Here is an 18968-nt window from a genome sequence, read left to right as displayed (position 1 = left end):
AGGAGGAGGTGAAGAAGCTATGTGAACTTGATACCTCAAAGGCGGTGGGACCAGACAACATCTTTCCGTGGGTCCTTACAGAGGAAGCAGAGATGCTCTGTGTGCCACTAACAAAGATCTTCAACACATCCATTGAAACTGGGCAACTCCCTGAGGTATGGAAGATGGCAAATGTAGTCCCAATTTTTAAAAAAGTAAACAGACATGAGGCATTAAACTACAGACCTGTGTCATTAACGTGTATAGTATGCAATGTCATGGAGAAGATCATCAGGAGGAGAGTGGTGGAGCACCTGGAAAGAAACAAGTGTATAATTGACAACCAGCATGGTTTCAGGGAAGGAAAATCCTGTATCACAAATCTACTGGAGTTTTTTGACAAGGTGACAGAAATAATACAAGAGAGAGAGGGGTGGATAGACTGCATTTTCTTGGACTGCAAGAAGGCCTTCGACACAGTTCCCCACAAAAGGTTACTGCAAAAGCTAGAGGATCAGGCACACATAACAGGAAAGGCACTGCAATGGATCAGAGAATACCTGACAGGGAGGCAACAACGAGTCATGGTACGTGACGAGGTGTCAGAGTGGGTGCATCTGACAAGCGGGGTTCCACAGGGGTCAGTCCTAGAACCTGTGCTGTTTTTAGTATATGTGAATGACATAACGGAAGGGATAGACTCAGAAGTGTCCTTGTTTGCAGATGATGTGAAGTTAATGAGGAGAATCAAATCGGTCGAGGATTGGGCAGGACTACAAAGAGACCTGGACAGGCTACAAGCCTGGTCCAGCAACTGGCTCCTTGAATTTAACCCTGCCAAATGCAAAGTCATGAAGATTGGGGAAGGGCAAAGAAGACTGCAGACACAGTATAGTCTAGGTGGCCAAAGACTGCAAACCTCACTCAAGGAAAAAGATGTTGGAGTGAGTATAACACCGAGCACATCTGAGGCGCACATCAGTCAGATAAATGCTGCAGCGTACGGGCGTCTGGCAAACCTAAGGATAGCGTTCCGATACCTCAGTAAGTAATCGTTCAAGACTCTTTACACCATTTACGTCAGGCCCATACTGGAGTATGCAGCACCGGTTTGGAATCCACACCGGGTCAAGCACGTCAAGAAATTAGAGAAAGTGCAAAGGTTTGCAACGAGACTAGTCCCAGAGCTAAGAGGATTGTCCTACGAAGAAAGGTTAAGGAAAATCGGCCCTGTCGACACTGGAGGATAGGAGGGTCAGGGGAGACATGATAACGACACATAAAATACTGCGCGGAATAGATAAGGTGGACAAAGACGGGATGTTCCAAAGGTGGGACACAGAAACAATAGGTCACAATTGGAAGTTGAAGAATCAGATGAATCAAAGGAATGTTAGGAAGTATTTCTTCAGCCATAGAGTTGTCAGGCAGTGGAATAGCCTAGAAAGTGACGTAATGGAGGCGGGAACCATACATAGTTTTAAGGCGAGGTATGATAAAGCTCATGGAGCAGGGAGAGAGAGGACCTAGTAGCAATCAGTGAAGAGGCGGGGCCAGGAGCTATGAATCGACCCCTGCAACCACAAATAGGTGAACACACACACACACGCACACACACACACACACACACACACACACACACACACACACACACACACACACACACACACACACACACACACACACACACACACACACACACACACACACAACATGGTTTCAGGGAGGGGAAATCCTGTGTCACAAACCTACTGGAGTTCTATGACATGGTGACAGCAGTAAGACAAGAGAGAGAGGGGTGGGTGGATTGCATTTTCTTGGACTGCAAGAAGGCGTTTGACACAGTTCCTCACAAGAGATTGGTGCAAAAACTGGAGGACCAAGCAGGGATAACAGGGAAGGCACTACAATGGATCAGGGAATACTTGTCAGGAAGACAGCAGCGAGTCATGGTACGTGGCGAGGTGTCAGAGTGGGCACCTGTGACCAGCGGGGTCCCACAGGGGTCAGTCCTATGACCAGTGCTGTTTCTGGTATTTGTGAACGACATGACGGAAGGAATAGACTCTGAGGTGTCTCTGTTTGTAGATGACGTGAAGTTGATGAGAAGAATTCACTCGATCGAAGACCAGGCAGAACTACAAAGGGATCTGGACAGGCTGCAGACCTGGTCCAGCAATTGGCTCCTGGAGTTCAATCCCACCAAGTGCAAAGTCATGAAGATTGGGGAAGGGCAAAGAAGACCACAGACGGAGTACAGTCTAGGGGGCCAGAGACTACTAACCTCACTCAAGGAAAAAGATCTTGGGGTGAGTATAACACCAGGCACATCTTCTGAAGCGCACATCAACCAAATAACTGCTGCAGCATATGGGCGCCTAGCAAACCTCAGAACAGCATTCCGACATCTTAATAAGGAATCATTCAGGACCCTGTACACCGTGTACGTTAGGCCCACATTGGAGTATGCGGCACCAGTTTGGAACCCACACCTAGCCAAGCACGTAAAGAAACTAGAGAAAGTGCAAAGGTTTGCAACAAGACTAGTCCCAGAGCTAAGAGGTATGTCCTACGAGGAGAGGTTAAGGGAAATCAATCTGACGACACTGGAGGACAGGAGAGATAATGGGGGACATGATAACGACATACAAAATACTGAGAGGAATTGACAAGGTGGACAAAGACAGGATGTTCCAGAGATTGGACACAGTAACAAGGGGACACAGTTGGAAGCTGAAGACACAGAGGTATCACAGGGATGTTAGGAAGTATTTCTTCAGCCACAGAGTAGTCAGTAAGTGGAATAGTTTGGGAAGCGATGTAGTGGAGGGAGGATCCATACATAGCTTTAAGCAGAGGTATGATAAAGCTCACTTCTCAGGGAGAGTGACCTAGTAGCGATCAGTGAAGAGGCGGGGCCAGGAGCTCGGACTCGACCCCCGCAACCTCAACTAGGTGAGTACAACTAGGTGAGTACACACACACACACACACATACACACACACACACACACACACACACACACACACACACACACAAGAGAGAGAGGGGTGGGTGGATTGCATTTTCTTGGACTGCAAGAAGGCGTTTGACACAGTTCCACACAAGAGATTGGTGCAAAAACTGGAGGACCAAGCAGGGATAACAGGGAAGGCACTACAATGGATCAGGGAATACTTGTCAGGAAGACAGCAGCGAGTCATGGTACGTGGCGAGGTGTCAGAGTGGGCACCTGTGACCAGCGGGGTCCCGCAGGGGTCAGTCCTAGGACCAGTGCTGTTTCTGGTATTTGTGAACGACATGACGGAAGGAATAGACTCTGAGGTGTCCCTGTTTGCAGATGACGTGAAGTTGATGAGAAGAATACACTCGATCGAAGACCAGGCAGAACTACAAAGGGATCTGGACAGGCTGCAGAACTGGTCCAGCAATTGGCTCCTGGAGTTCAATCCCACCAAGTGCAAAGTCATGAAGATTGGGGAAGGGCAAAGAAGGCCGCAAACGGAGTACAGTCTAGGGGGTCAGAGACTACAAACCTCACTCAAGGAAAAAGATCTTGGGGTGAGTATAACACCAGGCACATCTCCTGAAGCGCACATCAACCAAATAACTGCTGCAGCATATGGGCGCCTAGCAAACCTCAGAACAGCATTCCGACATCTTAATAAGGAATCGTTCAGGACCCTGTACACCGTATACGTTAGGCCCATATTGGAGTATGCGGCACCAGTTTGGAACCCACACCTAGCCAAGCACGTAAAGAAACTAGAGAAAGTGCAAAGGTTTGCAACAAGACTAGTCCCAGAGCTAAGAGGTATGTCCTACGAGGAGAGGTTAAGGGAAATCAACCTGACGACACTGGAGGACAGGAGAGATAGGGGGGACATGATAACGACATACAAAATACTGAGAGGAATTGACAAGGTGGACAAAAACAGGATGTTCCAGAGATTGGACACAGTAACAAGGGGACACAGTTGGAAGCTAAAGACACATATGAATCACAGGGATGTTAGGAAGTATTTCTTCAGCCACAGAGTAGTCAGTAAGTGGAATAGTTTGGGAAGCGATGTAGTGGAGGCAGGATCCATACATAGCTTTAAGCAGAGGTACGATAAAGCTCACGGCTCAGGGAGAGTGACCTAGTAGCGATCAGTGAAGAGGCGGGGCCAGGAGCTCGGACTCGACCCCCGCAACCTCAACTAGGTGAGTACAACTAGGTGAGTACACACCAGCCGAGATGTATGTCAACAAGTGCCTTTTGACAACAGGTAACTAACACTCAAGGAATTTCCAGGTACTTACATGTGAACTAGTCTCACAGGGTCTATACATACACCTGGGGTATATCTTTGTGTATATACAGTACACTGTGAGTATACTTTACTCCTTATAGACTGCATTATTCTTGATGTCAGTGTCCACGACTCAAACCTCACATACTATATATATATATATATATATATATATATATATATATATATATATATATATATATATATATATATATATATATATATATATACATACATATATATTCCAGGGATCAAGGCCCTCGCAGCCCAGTCCTTGACCAAGCCTCCAGCTTTATCAGGGCCTGATCAACCAGGCTCACAGATGTTTTAAATGCTGTGGAACAAGACATTAGAAAACAGTGGATGTAGTCATTACGAGAAGAAATTGATAATCTATCAGACCGAGCTTCCTGATGAGGAATATTCTGTGTATAAAATTCTGTATTCAAAATTTCCTGAGCTGCTATGAGAGTCCTAGAAATTATACAGTTAAGACAGAATTTCTTCTTGCGTTTACTGACATTTCAGAAAAAAAATCGATATTATAGTCACTGTGATGGGATAAACCATTGAGGGATCAAGCTTCCCGTCCTCGCATCAGACCTCGCATCAGACCTGATGCAAGGAAGGGAAAAGTAGCTCTGAGTCTGACTCAAGAGCCCTTTACCAGCATCAGGGTACCTCCATCCCATGAAGACCTTAATGTAAATGACTAATGTAATGGAAACGGGAAGCAGCAAAAACCAGCCACAGAAAAAAAAAACTGATGTTGATATGATAATGAAGAACCGGACAGTCAGAGGAATCTGGAAGTCAATATAGACGAAAAAAATCACCACGGCATCGCATAAATGCAGCATTGATGGAAAATGTGATGAGAGAGAGAGAGAGAGAGAGAGAGAGAGAGAGAGACGGATGCAGGTTTCAGGAGAATCAACATGGGTTTAGGGATGGTAGATCCTGCCTCACCAGCTTGCTACTGCTTGAGTTTTGCGAGGGACTCACGGAGATCAAACAGTGCAGAGAAGGGTAAGCAGAATGCACTTAAGAGTGTAGGGAGGTACTGACACGATGGTCCGCAGGAGACGGAGCTTTATGCTGACAGAGTAGCTGGGAGTAAGAGGATAAATTGTGTTGTGGCTCGTGATATATACGAAGAATAACATTAATATTAGAGTAAAACCTCCATATAACGGACTATTGGGGGGGGGGGAGATTGTTAAAGTGCTTTACAAGATAGAGATATACTACAATATACATTGAAAATAAAGGACTTAAAAGTAACACCGAGAGAGTATTTATCGTTCCAGTGATCAGTGATAATACTCTCAGTCTTCGTCACATACGTAAACAAAACTACCACAAGGAAGACGTATATGTACGTCACTCTGTACTAACGATGTTAAACTAGTGAAAATACGAATGGAGGATGATAGGATTGCTGGAAGTTCATATAAACGTCGATTACTGTCCAGCGAGAAACTACTCGGAGACAACCGCTCAAGTAAGGAGAGAGAGATTATTTCCTCAGAGTGCAACTTTACTGGGCAGCAGCACTCATCCTGTGAGTAAACATACCGCCATGTTGCAAATATCAGGACATGCACTTCGCACTCTGGACGCGATATCAACTCCATCCCTGACTTTCAGAATACAGGTATCACTTTTTTACCATTTTTTTATTAATACATTTGCTGTTTCCCACCAAGGCAGGGTGACCCGAGAAAGAAGAAACACTTTCATCATCATTCACTCCATCACTGTCTTGCCAGAGACGTGCCTACACTACCCTTAAAAAACTGCAACATATCAACACCCCACATCAGCTTTCAGAGTGGAGGCCCTGTACTTCCCACTTCCAGGACTCAAGTCCGACTAACTGGTTTCCCTGAATCCCATCATAAATGTTACCTTGCTCACGCTCCAACAGCACTTCAAATCATAAAAACTATTTGTCTCCTATCGCTCCTATCTAACACGCTCACGCACGCTTGCTGGAAGACCAAGTCCATCGCACACAAAACCTCCTTTACCCTCTCCTTTCAACCTTTCGTAGGTTGACACCTACCCCGCCTTCCTTCCAAATTACATTGATAAAATTTGAAATAGTTCTGCATATTCTGGTAACATGGTACAAAGTTCCATTGTGCTTAAACTGTTCATATATGTGTGGTATTAATTCTAGTTTCATTTTATGGTAGCGAACCTAAGGCCTACCTCGGGGCCTAAAAAGAATGAGTAATATGAGAATTTATACACAGCACACTCCAAGACATTCACGGAGTACGCATCACCAGTGTAGAACCCACAACTCTTCAGACACGTAAAGAATCTAGAGAAAGTCTACTAGCTTACAACAAGACTACTCGCTGTAGATGGACAGAAAGATTTTTGGGAAAGACCCGCAGGCTCCTCCCTAACACCTCCAACACCCGCAACCCACACGCACGAACAAGTATCTGTCGACATGTCCCTTTGAAAAGTAGTAACAAAAGCACACACACATACACGGGGCCAGGAGCTTAGACTCGACCCCTGCCACCACAAATAGGTGAGTACACACACACACACACACACACACACACACACACACACACACACACACACACACAAGCACATCCATTGAAACTGGACAATTACCTGAGGTATGGAAGTTGGCAAATGTAGTCCCAATTTTTAAAAAAAGAAGGCAGCCACGAGGCATTAAACTACAGACCAATGAAGACCTAGAAAGGAACAAGTTTATATACGACAACCAGCATGGTTTCAGGAAGGGAAATCCTGTGTCACAAACCTACTGGAGTTTTATGACAAGGTAACGGAAGTAAGACACGAGAGAGAGGGGTGGGTAGATTGCATCTTCTTGGACTGCAAGAAGGCCTTCGACACAGTTCCTCACATGAAATTAGTGGAAAAGCTAGAGCATCAGGTACACATAACAGGAAGGGCACTGCAATGGATCAGAGAATACCTGACAGGGAGGCAACAACGAGTCATAATATGTGACGAGGTGTCAGAGTGTGCGCCTGTGACTAGCGGGGTTCCACACGGGTCAGTCCTAGGACTAGTGTTGTTTTTGGGAAGCGAGTGTACCTGTTTGCAGATGATTTGAAGTTAATGAGGAGAACTATATCCGATGAGGATCGGACAGGACTACAAAGAAACGTGGACAGGCTACAAGCCTGGTACAGCAACTGGCTTCTCGAATTTAACCCCGCCAAATGCAAAGTAGTGGAGATTGGGGAAGGGAAAAAGAAGACCGCAGACAGAGTATAGGCTAGGTAGCGAAAGGCTGAAAACCTCACTCAAGGAAAAAGTTCTTGGGGTGAGTATAATACCGAGCACATCTCCTGAGGCGCACATCAGCCAGATTACTGCTGCAGCATATGGGCGCCTGGCAAACCTGAGAATAGCGTTCCCATACCTCAATAAGAAATCGTTCAAGACTCTGTACACCGTGTACGTCAGGCCCATTCTGGAGTATGCAGCACCAGCTTGGAACCCACACCAGGTCAAGCACATCAGGAAATTAGAGAAAGTGCAAAGGTTTGCAGCAAGACTAGTTCCAGAAGAAAAGTTAAGGGAAATCTGCCTGTTGACACTGGAGGACAGGAGGGGCGCCACGAGTATACTGAGAGACAACACAGTTAGTGTCAGGGGCTCAAGACTGTTCAGTTGCCTCCCAGCATACATAAGGGGGATTACCAGTAGACCCCTGGCTGTCTTCAAGAAGGCTGTGGTTCGCACGTCAGCTTGCGTAACAACCTTGTTGATCAGACCCAGATCCACCATGAGGCCTGGTCTCAGACCGGGCCGCGGGGGCGTTGACCCCCGAAACCCTCTCCAGGTAAACTCCAGGTAAGACATGTAAAATACTGCGAGTAATTGACGAGGTAGACAGAGACAGGATGTTCCAGAGACGGGACACAGAAATAAGAGGTCACAATTGGAAGTTGAAGACTCAGGTACACAGGCACGCACAGGTACACAGGCACACAGGCACACGCAGGTACACAGGCACACCCAGGTACACAGGTACACGCAGGTACACAGGCACATACAGGTACACAGGCACACGCAGGTACACAAACACACGCAGGTACACAGGCACACGCAGGTACACAGGCACACACAGGTACACAGGCACACACAGGTATACAGGCACACACAGGTACACGCAGGTACATAGGTACACACAGGTACACAGGCACACGCAGGTACACAGGCACACGCAGGTTCACAGGCACACGCATTTACACAGGCACACGCAGGTACACAGGCACACGCAGGTACACAGGCATACACAGGTACACAGGCACACACAGGTACACAGGCACACGCAGGTCACAGGCACACGCAGGTACACAGGCACACGAAGGTACACAGGTACACACAGGTACACAGGTACACGCAGGTACACAGGTACACACAGGTACACAGGCTCACGCAGGTATACAGGCACACGCAGGTACACAGGTACACGCAGGTACACAGGTACACACTGGTACACAGGCACACACAGGTAGACAGGCACACGCAGGTACACAGGTACACGCAGGTACACAGGTACACAGGCACACACAGGTACACAGGCAGGTACACAGGCACACACAGGTACACAGGCACAAACCGGTACACAGGCACACACATGTACACAGGCACACACAGGTACACACGCACACACAGGTACACAGGCACACTGAGGTACACAGGCACACACAGGTACACAGGCACACACAGGTACACAGGCACACACAGGTACGCAGGCACGCACAGGTACACAGGCACACACAGGTACACAGGCACACACAGGTACACACAGGTACACAGGTACACAGGCACACACAGGTACACAGGCACACACAGGTACACAGGCACACACAGGTACGCAGGCACGCACAGGTACACAGGCACACACAGGTACACAGGCACACACAGGTACACACTAGCTTACAACAAGACTACTCGCTGTAGATGGACAGAAAGATTTTTGGGAAAGACCCGCAGGCTCCTCCCTAACACCTCCAACACCCGCAACCCACACGCACGAACAAGTATCTGTCGACATGTCCCTTTGAAAAGTAGTAACAAAAGCACACACACATACACGGGGCCAGGAGCTTAGACTCGACCCCTGCCACCACAAATAGGTGAGTACACACACACACACACACACACACACACACACACACACACACACACACACACACACACAAGCACATCCATTGAAACTGGACAATTACCTGAGGTATGGAAGTTGGCAAATGTAGTCCCAATTTTTAAAAAAAGAAGGCAGCCACGAGGCATTAAACTACAGACCAATGAAGACCTAGAAAGGAACAAGTTTATATACGACAACCAGCATGGTTTCAGGAAGGGAAATCCTGTGTCACAAACCTACTGGAGTTTTATGACAAGGTAACGGAAGTAAGACACGAGAGAGAGGGGTGGGTAGATTGCATCTTCTTGGACTGCAAGAAGGCCTTCGACACAGTTCCTCACATGAAATTAGTGGAAAAGCTAGAGCATCAGGTACACATAACAGGAAGGGCACTGCAATGGATCAGAGAATACCTGACAGGGAGGCAACAACGAGTCATAATATGTGACGAGGTGTCAGAGTGTGCGCCTGTGACTAGCGGGGTTCCACACGGGTCAGTCCTAGGACTAGTGTTGTTTTTGGGAAGCGAGTGTACCTGTTTGCAGATGATTTGAAGTTAATGAGGAGAACTATATCCGATGAGGATCGGACAGGACTACAAAGAAACGTGGACAGGCTACAAGCCTGGTACAGCAACTGGCTTCTCGAATTTAACCCCGCCAAATGCAAAGTAGTGGAGATTGGGGAAGGGAAAAAGAAGACCGCAGACAGAGTATAGGCTAGGTAGCGAAAGGCTGAAAACCTCACTCAAGGAAAAAGTTCTTGGGGTGAGTATAATACCGAGCACATCTCCTGAGGCGCACATCAGCCAGATTACTGCTGCAGCATATGGGCGCCTGGCAAACCTGAGAATAGCGTTCCCATACCTCAATAAGAAATCGTTCAAGACTCTGTACACCGTGTACGTCAGGCCCATTCTGGAGTATGCAGCACCAGCTTGGAACCCACACCAGGTCAAGCACATCAGGAAATTAGAGAAAGTGCAAAGGTTTGCAGCAAGACTAGTTCCAGAAGAAAAGTTAAGGGAAATCTGCCTGTTGACACTGGAGGACAGGAGGGGCGCCACGAGTATACTGAGAGACAACACAGTTAGTGTCAGGGGCTCAAGACTGTTCAGTTGCCTCCCAGCATACATAAGGGGGATTACCAGTAGACCCCTGGCTGTCTTCAAGAAGGCTGTGGTTCGCACGTCAGCTTGCGTAACAACCTTGTTGATCAGACCCAGATCCACCATGAGGCCTGGTCTCAGACCGGGCCGCGGGGGCGTTGACCCCCGAAACCCTCTCCAGGTAAACTCCAGGTAAGACATGTAAAATACTGCGAGTAATTGACGAGGTAGACAGAGACAGGATGTTCCAGAGACGGGACACAGAAATAAGAGGTCACAATTGGAAGTTGAAGACTCAGATGAATCGAAGGGATGTTAGGAAGTATTTCTTTATTCATAGAGTTGTCAGGAAGTGGAACAGCCTGGCATGTGACGTAGTAGAGGCAGGAACCATACGTAGTTTTAAGACAAGGTTTGATAAAGCTCATGGAGCAGGGAGAGAGAGAACCTAGTAGTGATCAGTGAAGAAGTGGGGCCAGGAGCTGAGTCTCGACCCCTGCAACCACAAATAGGTGAGTACACACACATACACACACACACACACACACACACACACACACACACACACACACACACACACACACACACACACACACACACACACACACACACACACACACACACAGGCACCCGCAGGTACACAGGTACACAGGCACACGCAGGTATACAGGCACACAAAGGTACACACGCAGGTACACAGGCACACGCAGGTACACAGGCACACAAAGGTACACAGGCACACCCAGGTACAAAGGCACACACAGGTACACAGGCACACGCAGGTACACAGGCACACGCAGGTACACAGGCACACACAGGTACACACGCAGGTACACAGGCACACGCAGGTACACAAGCGCACGCAGGTACACAGGCACACGCAGGTACACAGGCACACGCAGGTACACAGGCACACGCAGGTACACAGGCACACGCAGGTACACAGGTACACGCAGGTACACAGGCACACGCAGGTACACAGGCACACGCAGGTACACAGGCACACACAGGTACACAGGCACACGCAGGTACACAGGCACACAAAGGTACACAGGCACACGCAGGTACACAGGCACACACAGGTACACACGCAGGTACACAGGCACACACAGGTACACAGGCACACGCAGGTACACAGGCACACGCAGGTACACAGGCACACACAGGTACACACGCAGGTACAAAGGCACACGCAGGTACACAGGCAGGTACACGCAGGTACACAGGCAGGTACACAGGCACACGCAGGTACACAGGCACACGCAGGTACACATGCACACGCAGGTACACAGGTACACGCAGGTACACAGGTACACGCAGGTACACAGGCACACGCAGGTACACAGGTACACGCAGGTACACAGGCACACACAGGTACACAGGCACACGCAGGTACACAGGAACACGCAGGTACACAGGCACACGCAGGTACACAGGTACACGAAGGTACACAGGCACACGCAGGTACACAGGTACACGCAGGTACACAGGCACACGCAGGTACACAGGCACACGCAGGTACACAGGTACAGGCAGGTACACAGGCACACACAGGTACACAGGCACACCCAGGTGCACAAGCACAAGCAGGTACACAGGCAAACGCAGGTACACAGGTACACGCAGGTACACAGGCACGCACAGGTACACAGGCACACAGGCACACGCAGGTACACAGGCACACCCAGGTACACAGGTACACGCAGGTACACAGGCACATACAGGTACACAGGCACACGCAGGTACACAAACACACGCAGGTACACAGGCACACGCAGGTACACAGGCACACACAGGTACACAGGCACACACAGGTATACAGGCACACACAGGTACACGCAGGTACATAGGTACACACAGGTACACAGGCACACGCAGGTACACAGGCACACGCAGGTTCACAGGCACACGCATTTACACAGGCACACGCAGGTACACAGGCACACGCAGGTACACAGGCATACACAGGTACACAGGCACACACAGGTACACAGGCACACGCAGGTCACAGGCACACGCAGGTACACAGGCACACGAAGGTACACAGGTACACACAGGTACACAGGTACACGCAGGTACACAGGTACACACAGGTACACAGGCTCACGCAGGTATACAGGCACACGCAGGTACACAGGTACACGCAGGTACACAGGTACACACTGGTACACAGGCACACACAGGTAGACAGGCACACGCAGGTACACAGGTACACGCAGGTACACAGGTACACAGGCACACACAGGTACACAGGCAGGTACACAGGCACACACAGGTACACAGGCACAAACCGGTACACAGGCACACACATGTACACAGGCACACACAGGTACACACGCACACACAGGTACACAGGCACACTGAGGTACACAGGCACACACAGGTACACAGGCACACACAGGTACACAGGCACACACAGGTACGCAGGCACGCACAGGTACACAGGCACACACAGGTACACAGGCACACACAGGTACACACAGGTACACAGGTACACAGGCACACACAGGTACACAGGCACACACAGGTACACAGGCACACACAGGTACACACAGGCACACACAGGTGCACAGGTACACACAGGTACACAGGCACACACAGGTACAAAGGCACACACAGGTACACAGGCAGGTACACAGGCACACACAGGTACACAGGCACACATAGGTACACAGGTACACACAGGTACACAGGCACACACAGGTAGACAGGCACACGCAGGTACACAGGTACACGCAGGTACACAGGTACACAGGCACACACAGGTACACAGGCAGGTACACAGGCACACACATACACAGGCACACACAGGTACACACGCACACACAGGTACACAGGCACACTGAGGTACACAGGCACACACAGGTACACAGGCACACACAGGTACACAGGCACACACAGGTACGCAGGCACGCACAGGTACACAGGCACACACAGGTACACACACTAACACAGGTACACACAGGTACACAGGTACACAGGCACACACAGGTACAAAGGCACACACAGGTACACAGGCACACACAGGTACACACAGGCACACACAGGTGCACAGGTACACACAGGTACACAGGCACACACAGGTACAAAGGCAGGTACACAGGCAGGTACACAGGCACACACAGGTACACAGGCACACATAGGTACACAGGTACACACAGGTACACAGGCACACACAGGTACAAAGGCACACACAGGTACACAGGCACACACAGGTACACAGGCACACATAGGTACACAGGCACACACAGGTACACAGGCATACACAGGTACACAGGCACACACAGGTACACAGGCACATACAGGTACACAGGCACACACAGGTACACAGGCACACACAGGCACACACAGGTACACAGGTACACACAGGTACACAGGCACACACAGGTACACAGGCACACACAGGTACACAGGCACACACAGGTACACAGGCACACACAGGTACACAGGTACACAGGCACACAGGTACACACAGGTACACAGGCACACACAGGTACACACAGGTACACACAGGTACACAGGCACACACAGGTACACAGGCACACACAGGTACACAGGCACACACAGGTACACAGGCACACACAGGTACACAGGCACACACAGGTACACACAGGTACACAGGCACACACAAGTACACAGGCACACACAGGTACACAGGCACACACAGGTACACAGGCACACACAGGTACACAGGCACACACAGGTACTCAGGCACACACAGATACACAGGCACACACAGGTACACAGGCACACACAGGTACACAGGCACACACAGGTACACAGGCACACACAGGTACACAGGCACACACAGGTACACAGGCACACACAGGTACACAGGCACACACAGGTACACACAGGTACACAGGCACACACAAGTACACAGGCACACACAGGTACACAGGCACACACAGGTACACAGGCACACACAGGTACACAGGCACACACAGGTACTCAGGCACACACAGATACACAGGCACACACAGGTACACAGGTACACACAGGTACACAGGCACACACAGGTACACAGGCACACACAGGTACACAGGCACACACAGGTACACAGGCACACACAGGTACACACAGGTACACAGGCACACACAGGTACACAGGCACACACAGGTACACAGGCACACACAGGTACACAGTTACACAGGCACACACAGGTACACAGGCACACACAGGTACACAGGCACACACAGGTACACAGGCACACACAGGTACACAGGCACACACAGGTACACAGTTACACAGGCACACACAGTTACACAGGCACACACAGGTACACAGGCACACACAGGTACACAGGTACACAGGCACACACAGGTACACAGGCACACACAGGTACACAGGCACACACAGGTACACAGGCACACACAGGTACACAGGCACACACAGGTACACAGGTACACAGGCACACACAGGTACACAGGCACACACAGGTACACAGGCACACACAGGCACACACAGGTACACAGGCACACACAGGTACACAGGTACACACAGGTACACAGGCACACACAGGTAAACAGGCACACACAGGTACACAGGCACACACAGGTACACAGGCACACACAGGTACACAGGTACACAGGCACACAGGTACACAGGCACACTCAGGTACACAGGCACACACAGGTACGCACAGGTACACAGGCACACACAGGTACACAGGCACACACAGGTACACAGGCACACACAGGTACACAGGCACACACAGGTACACAGGTACACACAGGTACACAGGCACACACAGGTACACAGGCACACACAGGTACACAGGTACACACAGGTACACAGGTACACACAGGTACACAGGCACACACAGGTACACAGGTACACACAGGTACACAGGCACACACAGGTACACAGGCACACACAGGTACACAGGCACACACAGGTACACAGGCACACACAGGTACACAGGCACACACAGGTACACAGGCACACACAGGTACACAGGTACACAGGCACACACAGGTACACAGGCACACACAGGCACACACAGGTACACAGGCACACACAGGTACACAGGTACACACAGGTACACAGGCACACACAGGTACACAGGAACACACAGGTACACAGGTACACACAGGTACACAGGCACACACAGGTACACACAGGTACACAGGCACACACAGGTACACAGGCACACACAGGTACACAGGCACACACAGGTACACAGGCACACACAGGTACACAGGCACACACAGGTACACAGGTACACACAGGAACACACAGGTACACACAGGGACACAGGCACACACAGGTACACAGGCACACACAGGCACACACAGGTACACAGGCACACACAGGTACACAGGCACACACAGGCACACACAGGTACACAGGCACACACAGGTACACAGGCACACACAGGTACACAGGTACACAGGCACACACAGGTACACAGGCACACACAGGTACACAGGCGCACACAGGTACACAGGTACACACAGGTACACAGGCACACACAGGTACACAGGCACACACAGGTACACAGGCACACACAGGTACACACAGGTACACAGGCACACACAGGCACACACAGGTACACAGGCACACACAGGTACACAGGCACACACAGGTACACAGGCACACACAGGTACACAGGCACACACAGGTACACACAGGTACACAGGCACACACAGGCACACACAGGTACACAGGCACACACAGGTACACAGGCACACACAGGTACACAGGTACACACAGGTACACAGGTACACACAGGTACACAGGTACACACAGGTACACAGGTACACACAGGTACACAGGCACACACAGGTACACAGGTACACACAGGTACACAGGCACACACAGGTACACAGGTACACACAGGTACACAGGTACACACAGGTACACAGGCACACACAGGTACACAGGCACACACAGGTACACACAGGTACACAGGCACACACAGGTACACAGGCACACACAGGTACACAGGCACACACAGGTACACAGGTACACACAGGTACACAGGCACACACAGGTACACAGGCACACACAGGTACACAGGTACACACAGGTACACAGGCACACACAGGTACACAGGCACACACAGGTACACAGGCACACACAGGCACACACAGGTACCCAGGCACACACAGGTACACACAGGTACACAGGCACACACAGGTACACAGGCACACACAGGTACACAGGCACACACAGGCACACACAGGTACACAGGCACACACAGGTACACAGGCACACACAGGCACACACAGGTACACAGGCACACACAGGCACACACAGGTACACAGGCACACACAGGCACACACAGGTACACAGGCACACACAGGTACACAGGCACACACAGGCACACACAGGTACACAGGCACACACAGGTACACACAGGTACACAGGCACACACAGGCACACACAGGTACACAGGCACACACAGGCACACACAGGTACACAGGCACACACAGGCACACACAGGTACACAGGCACACACAGGTACACACAGGTACACAGGCACACACAGGCACACACAGGTACACAGGCACACACAGGTACACACAGGTACACAGGCACACACAGGCACACACAGGTACACAGGCACACACAGGTACACAGGCACACACAGGCACACACAGGTACACAGGCACACACAGGCACACACAGGTACACAGGCACACACAGGCACACACAGGTACACAGGCACACACAGGTACACAGGCACACACAGACACACACAGGTACACAGGCACACACAGGTACACAGGCACACACAGGTACACAGGCACACACAGGTACACACAGGTACACAGGCACACACAGGTACACAGGTACACACAGGTACACAGGCACACTCAGGTACACAGGTACATACAGGTACACAGGCACACACAGGTACACAGGCACACACAGGTACACAGGTACACACAGGTACACAGGTACACACAGGTACACAGGCACACACAGGTACACAGGCACACACAGGTACACAGGCACACACAGGTACACACAGGTACACAGGCACACACAGGTACACAGGCACACACAGGTACGCAGGTACACACAGGTACACAGGCACACACAGGTACACAGGCACACACAGGTACACAGGCACACACAGGTACACAGGCACACACAGGTACACAGGTACACACAGGTACACAGGCACACACAGGTACACAGGCACACACAGGTACACAGGCACACACAGGTACACAGGCACACACAGGTACACAGGCACACACAGGTACACAGGCACACACAGGTACACAGGTACACACAGGTACACAGGCACACACAGGTACACAGGCACACACAGGTACACAGGCACACACAGGTACACAGGCACACACAGGTACACAGGCACACACAGGTACACAGGCACACACAGGTACACAGGCACACACAGGCACACACAGGTACACAGGCACACACAGGTACACAGGCACACACAGGTACACAGGCACACACAGGTACACAGGCACACACAGGTACACAGGTACACACAGGTACACAGGCACACACAGGTACACAGGCACACACAGGTACACAGGCACACACAGGTACACAGGCACACACAGGTACACAGGTACACAGGCACACACAGGTAAACAGGCACACACAGGCACACACAGGTACACAGGCACACACAGGTACACAGGCACACACAGGTACACAGGCACACACAGGTACACAGGTACACACAGGTACACAGGCACACACAGGTACACACAGGTACACAGGCACACACAGGTACACAGGTACACACAGGTACACAGGCACACACAGGTACGCAGGCACACACAGGTACACAGGCACACACAGGTACACAGGCACACACAGGTACACAGGCACACACAGGTACACAGGCACACACAGGTACACAGGTACACACAGGTACACAGGCACACACAGGTACACAGGCACACACAGGTACACAGGCACACACAGGTACACAGGCACACACAGGTACACAGGTACACACAGGTACACAGGCACACACAGGTACACAGGCACACACAGGTACACAGGCACACACAGGTACACAGGTACACACAGGTACACAGGCACACACAGGTACACAGGCACACACAGGTACACAGGCACACACAGGTACACAGGCACACACAGGTACACAGGTACACACAGGTACACAGGCACACACAGGTACACAGGCACACACAGGTACACAGGCACACACAGGTACACACAGGTACACAGGCACACACAGGTACACAGGCACACACAGGTACACAGGCACACACAGGTACACAGGCACACACAGGTACACACAGGTACACAAGCACACACAGGCACACACAGGTACACAGGCACACACAGGTACACAGGCACACACAGGTACACAGGTACACACAGGTACACAGGTACACACAGGTACACAGGTACACACAGGTACACAGGCACACACACGTACACAGGTACACACAGGTACACAGGT

General features: G+C 50.5%; 1 long non-coding RNA gene across 1 annotated transcript in view; it reads right to left on the bottom strand.

Moving 5' to 3' along the window:
• Positions 1–224: 224 nt before the first annotated feature.
• Positions 225–18968, bottom strand: part of LOC138852487 (uncharacterized) — a 206967-nt gene continuing 188223 nt past the window's right edge. Inside the window, exon 3 of the long non-coding RNA XR_011391801.1 lies at positions 225–293. This is a non-coding gene — a long non-coding RNA (uncharacterized lncRNA). The remainder of the gene's footprint in view (positions 294–18968) is intronic.

The sequence above is a fragment of the Cherax quadricarinatus genome, chromosome 9, assembly GCF_038502225.1.
Source record: "Cherax quadricarinatus isolate ZL_2023a chromosome 9, ASM3850222v1, whole genome shotgun sequence".
NCBI classification, from domain to species: domain Eukaryota; kingdom Metazoa; phylum Arthropoda; class Malacostraca; order Decapoda; family Parastacidae; genus Cherax; species Cherax quadricarinatus.
The sequence above is the reverse complement of the archived record's forward strand: the minus strand, read 5'-3'. Positions and strand labels throughout refer to the sequence as shown.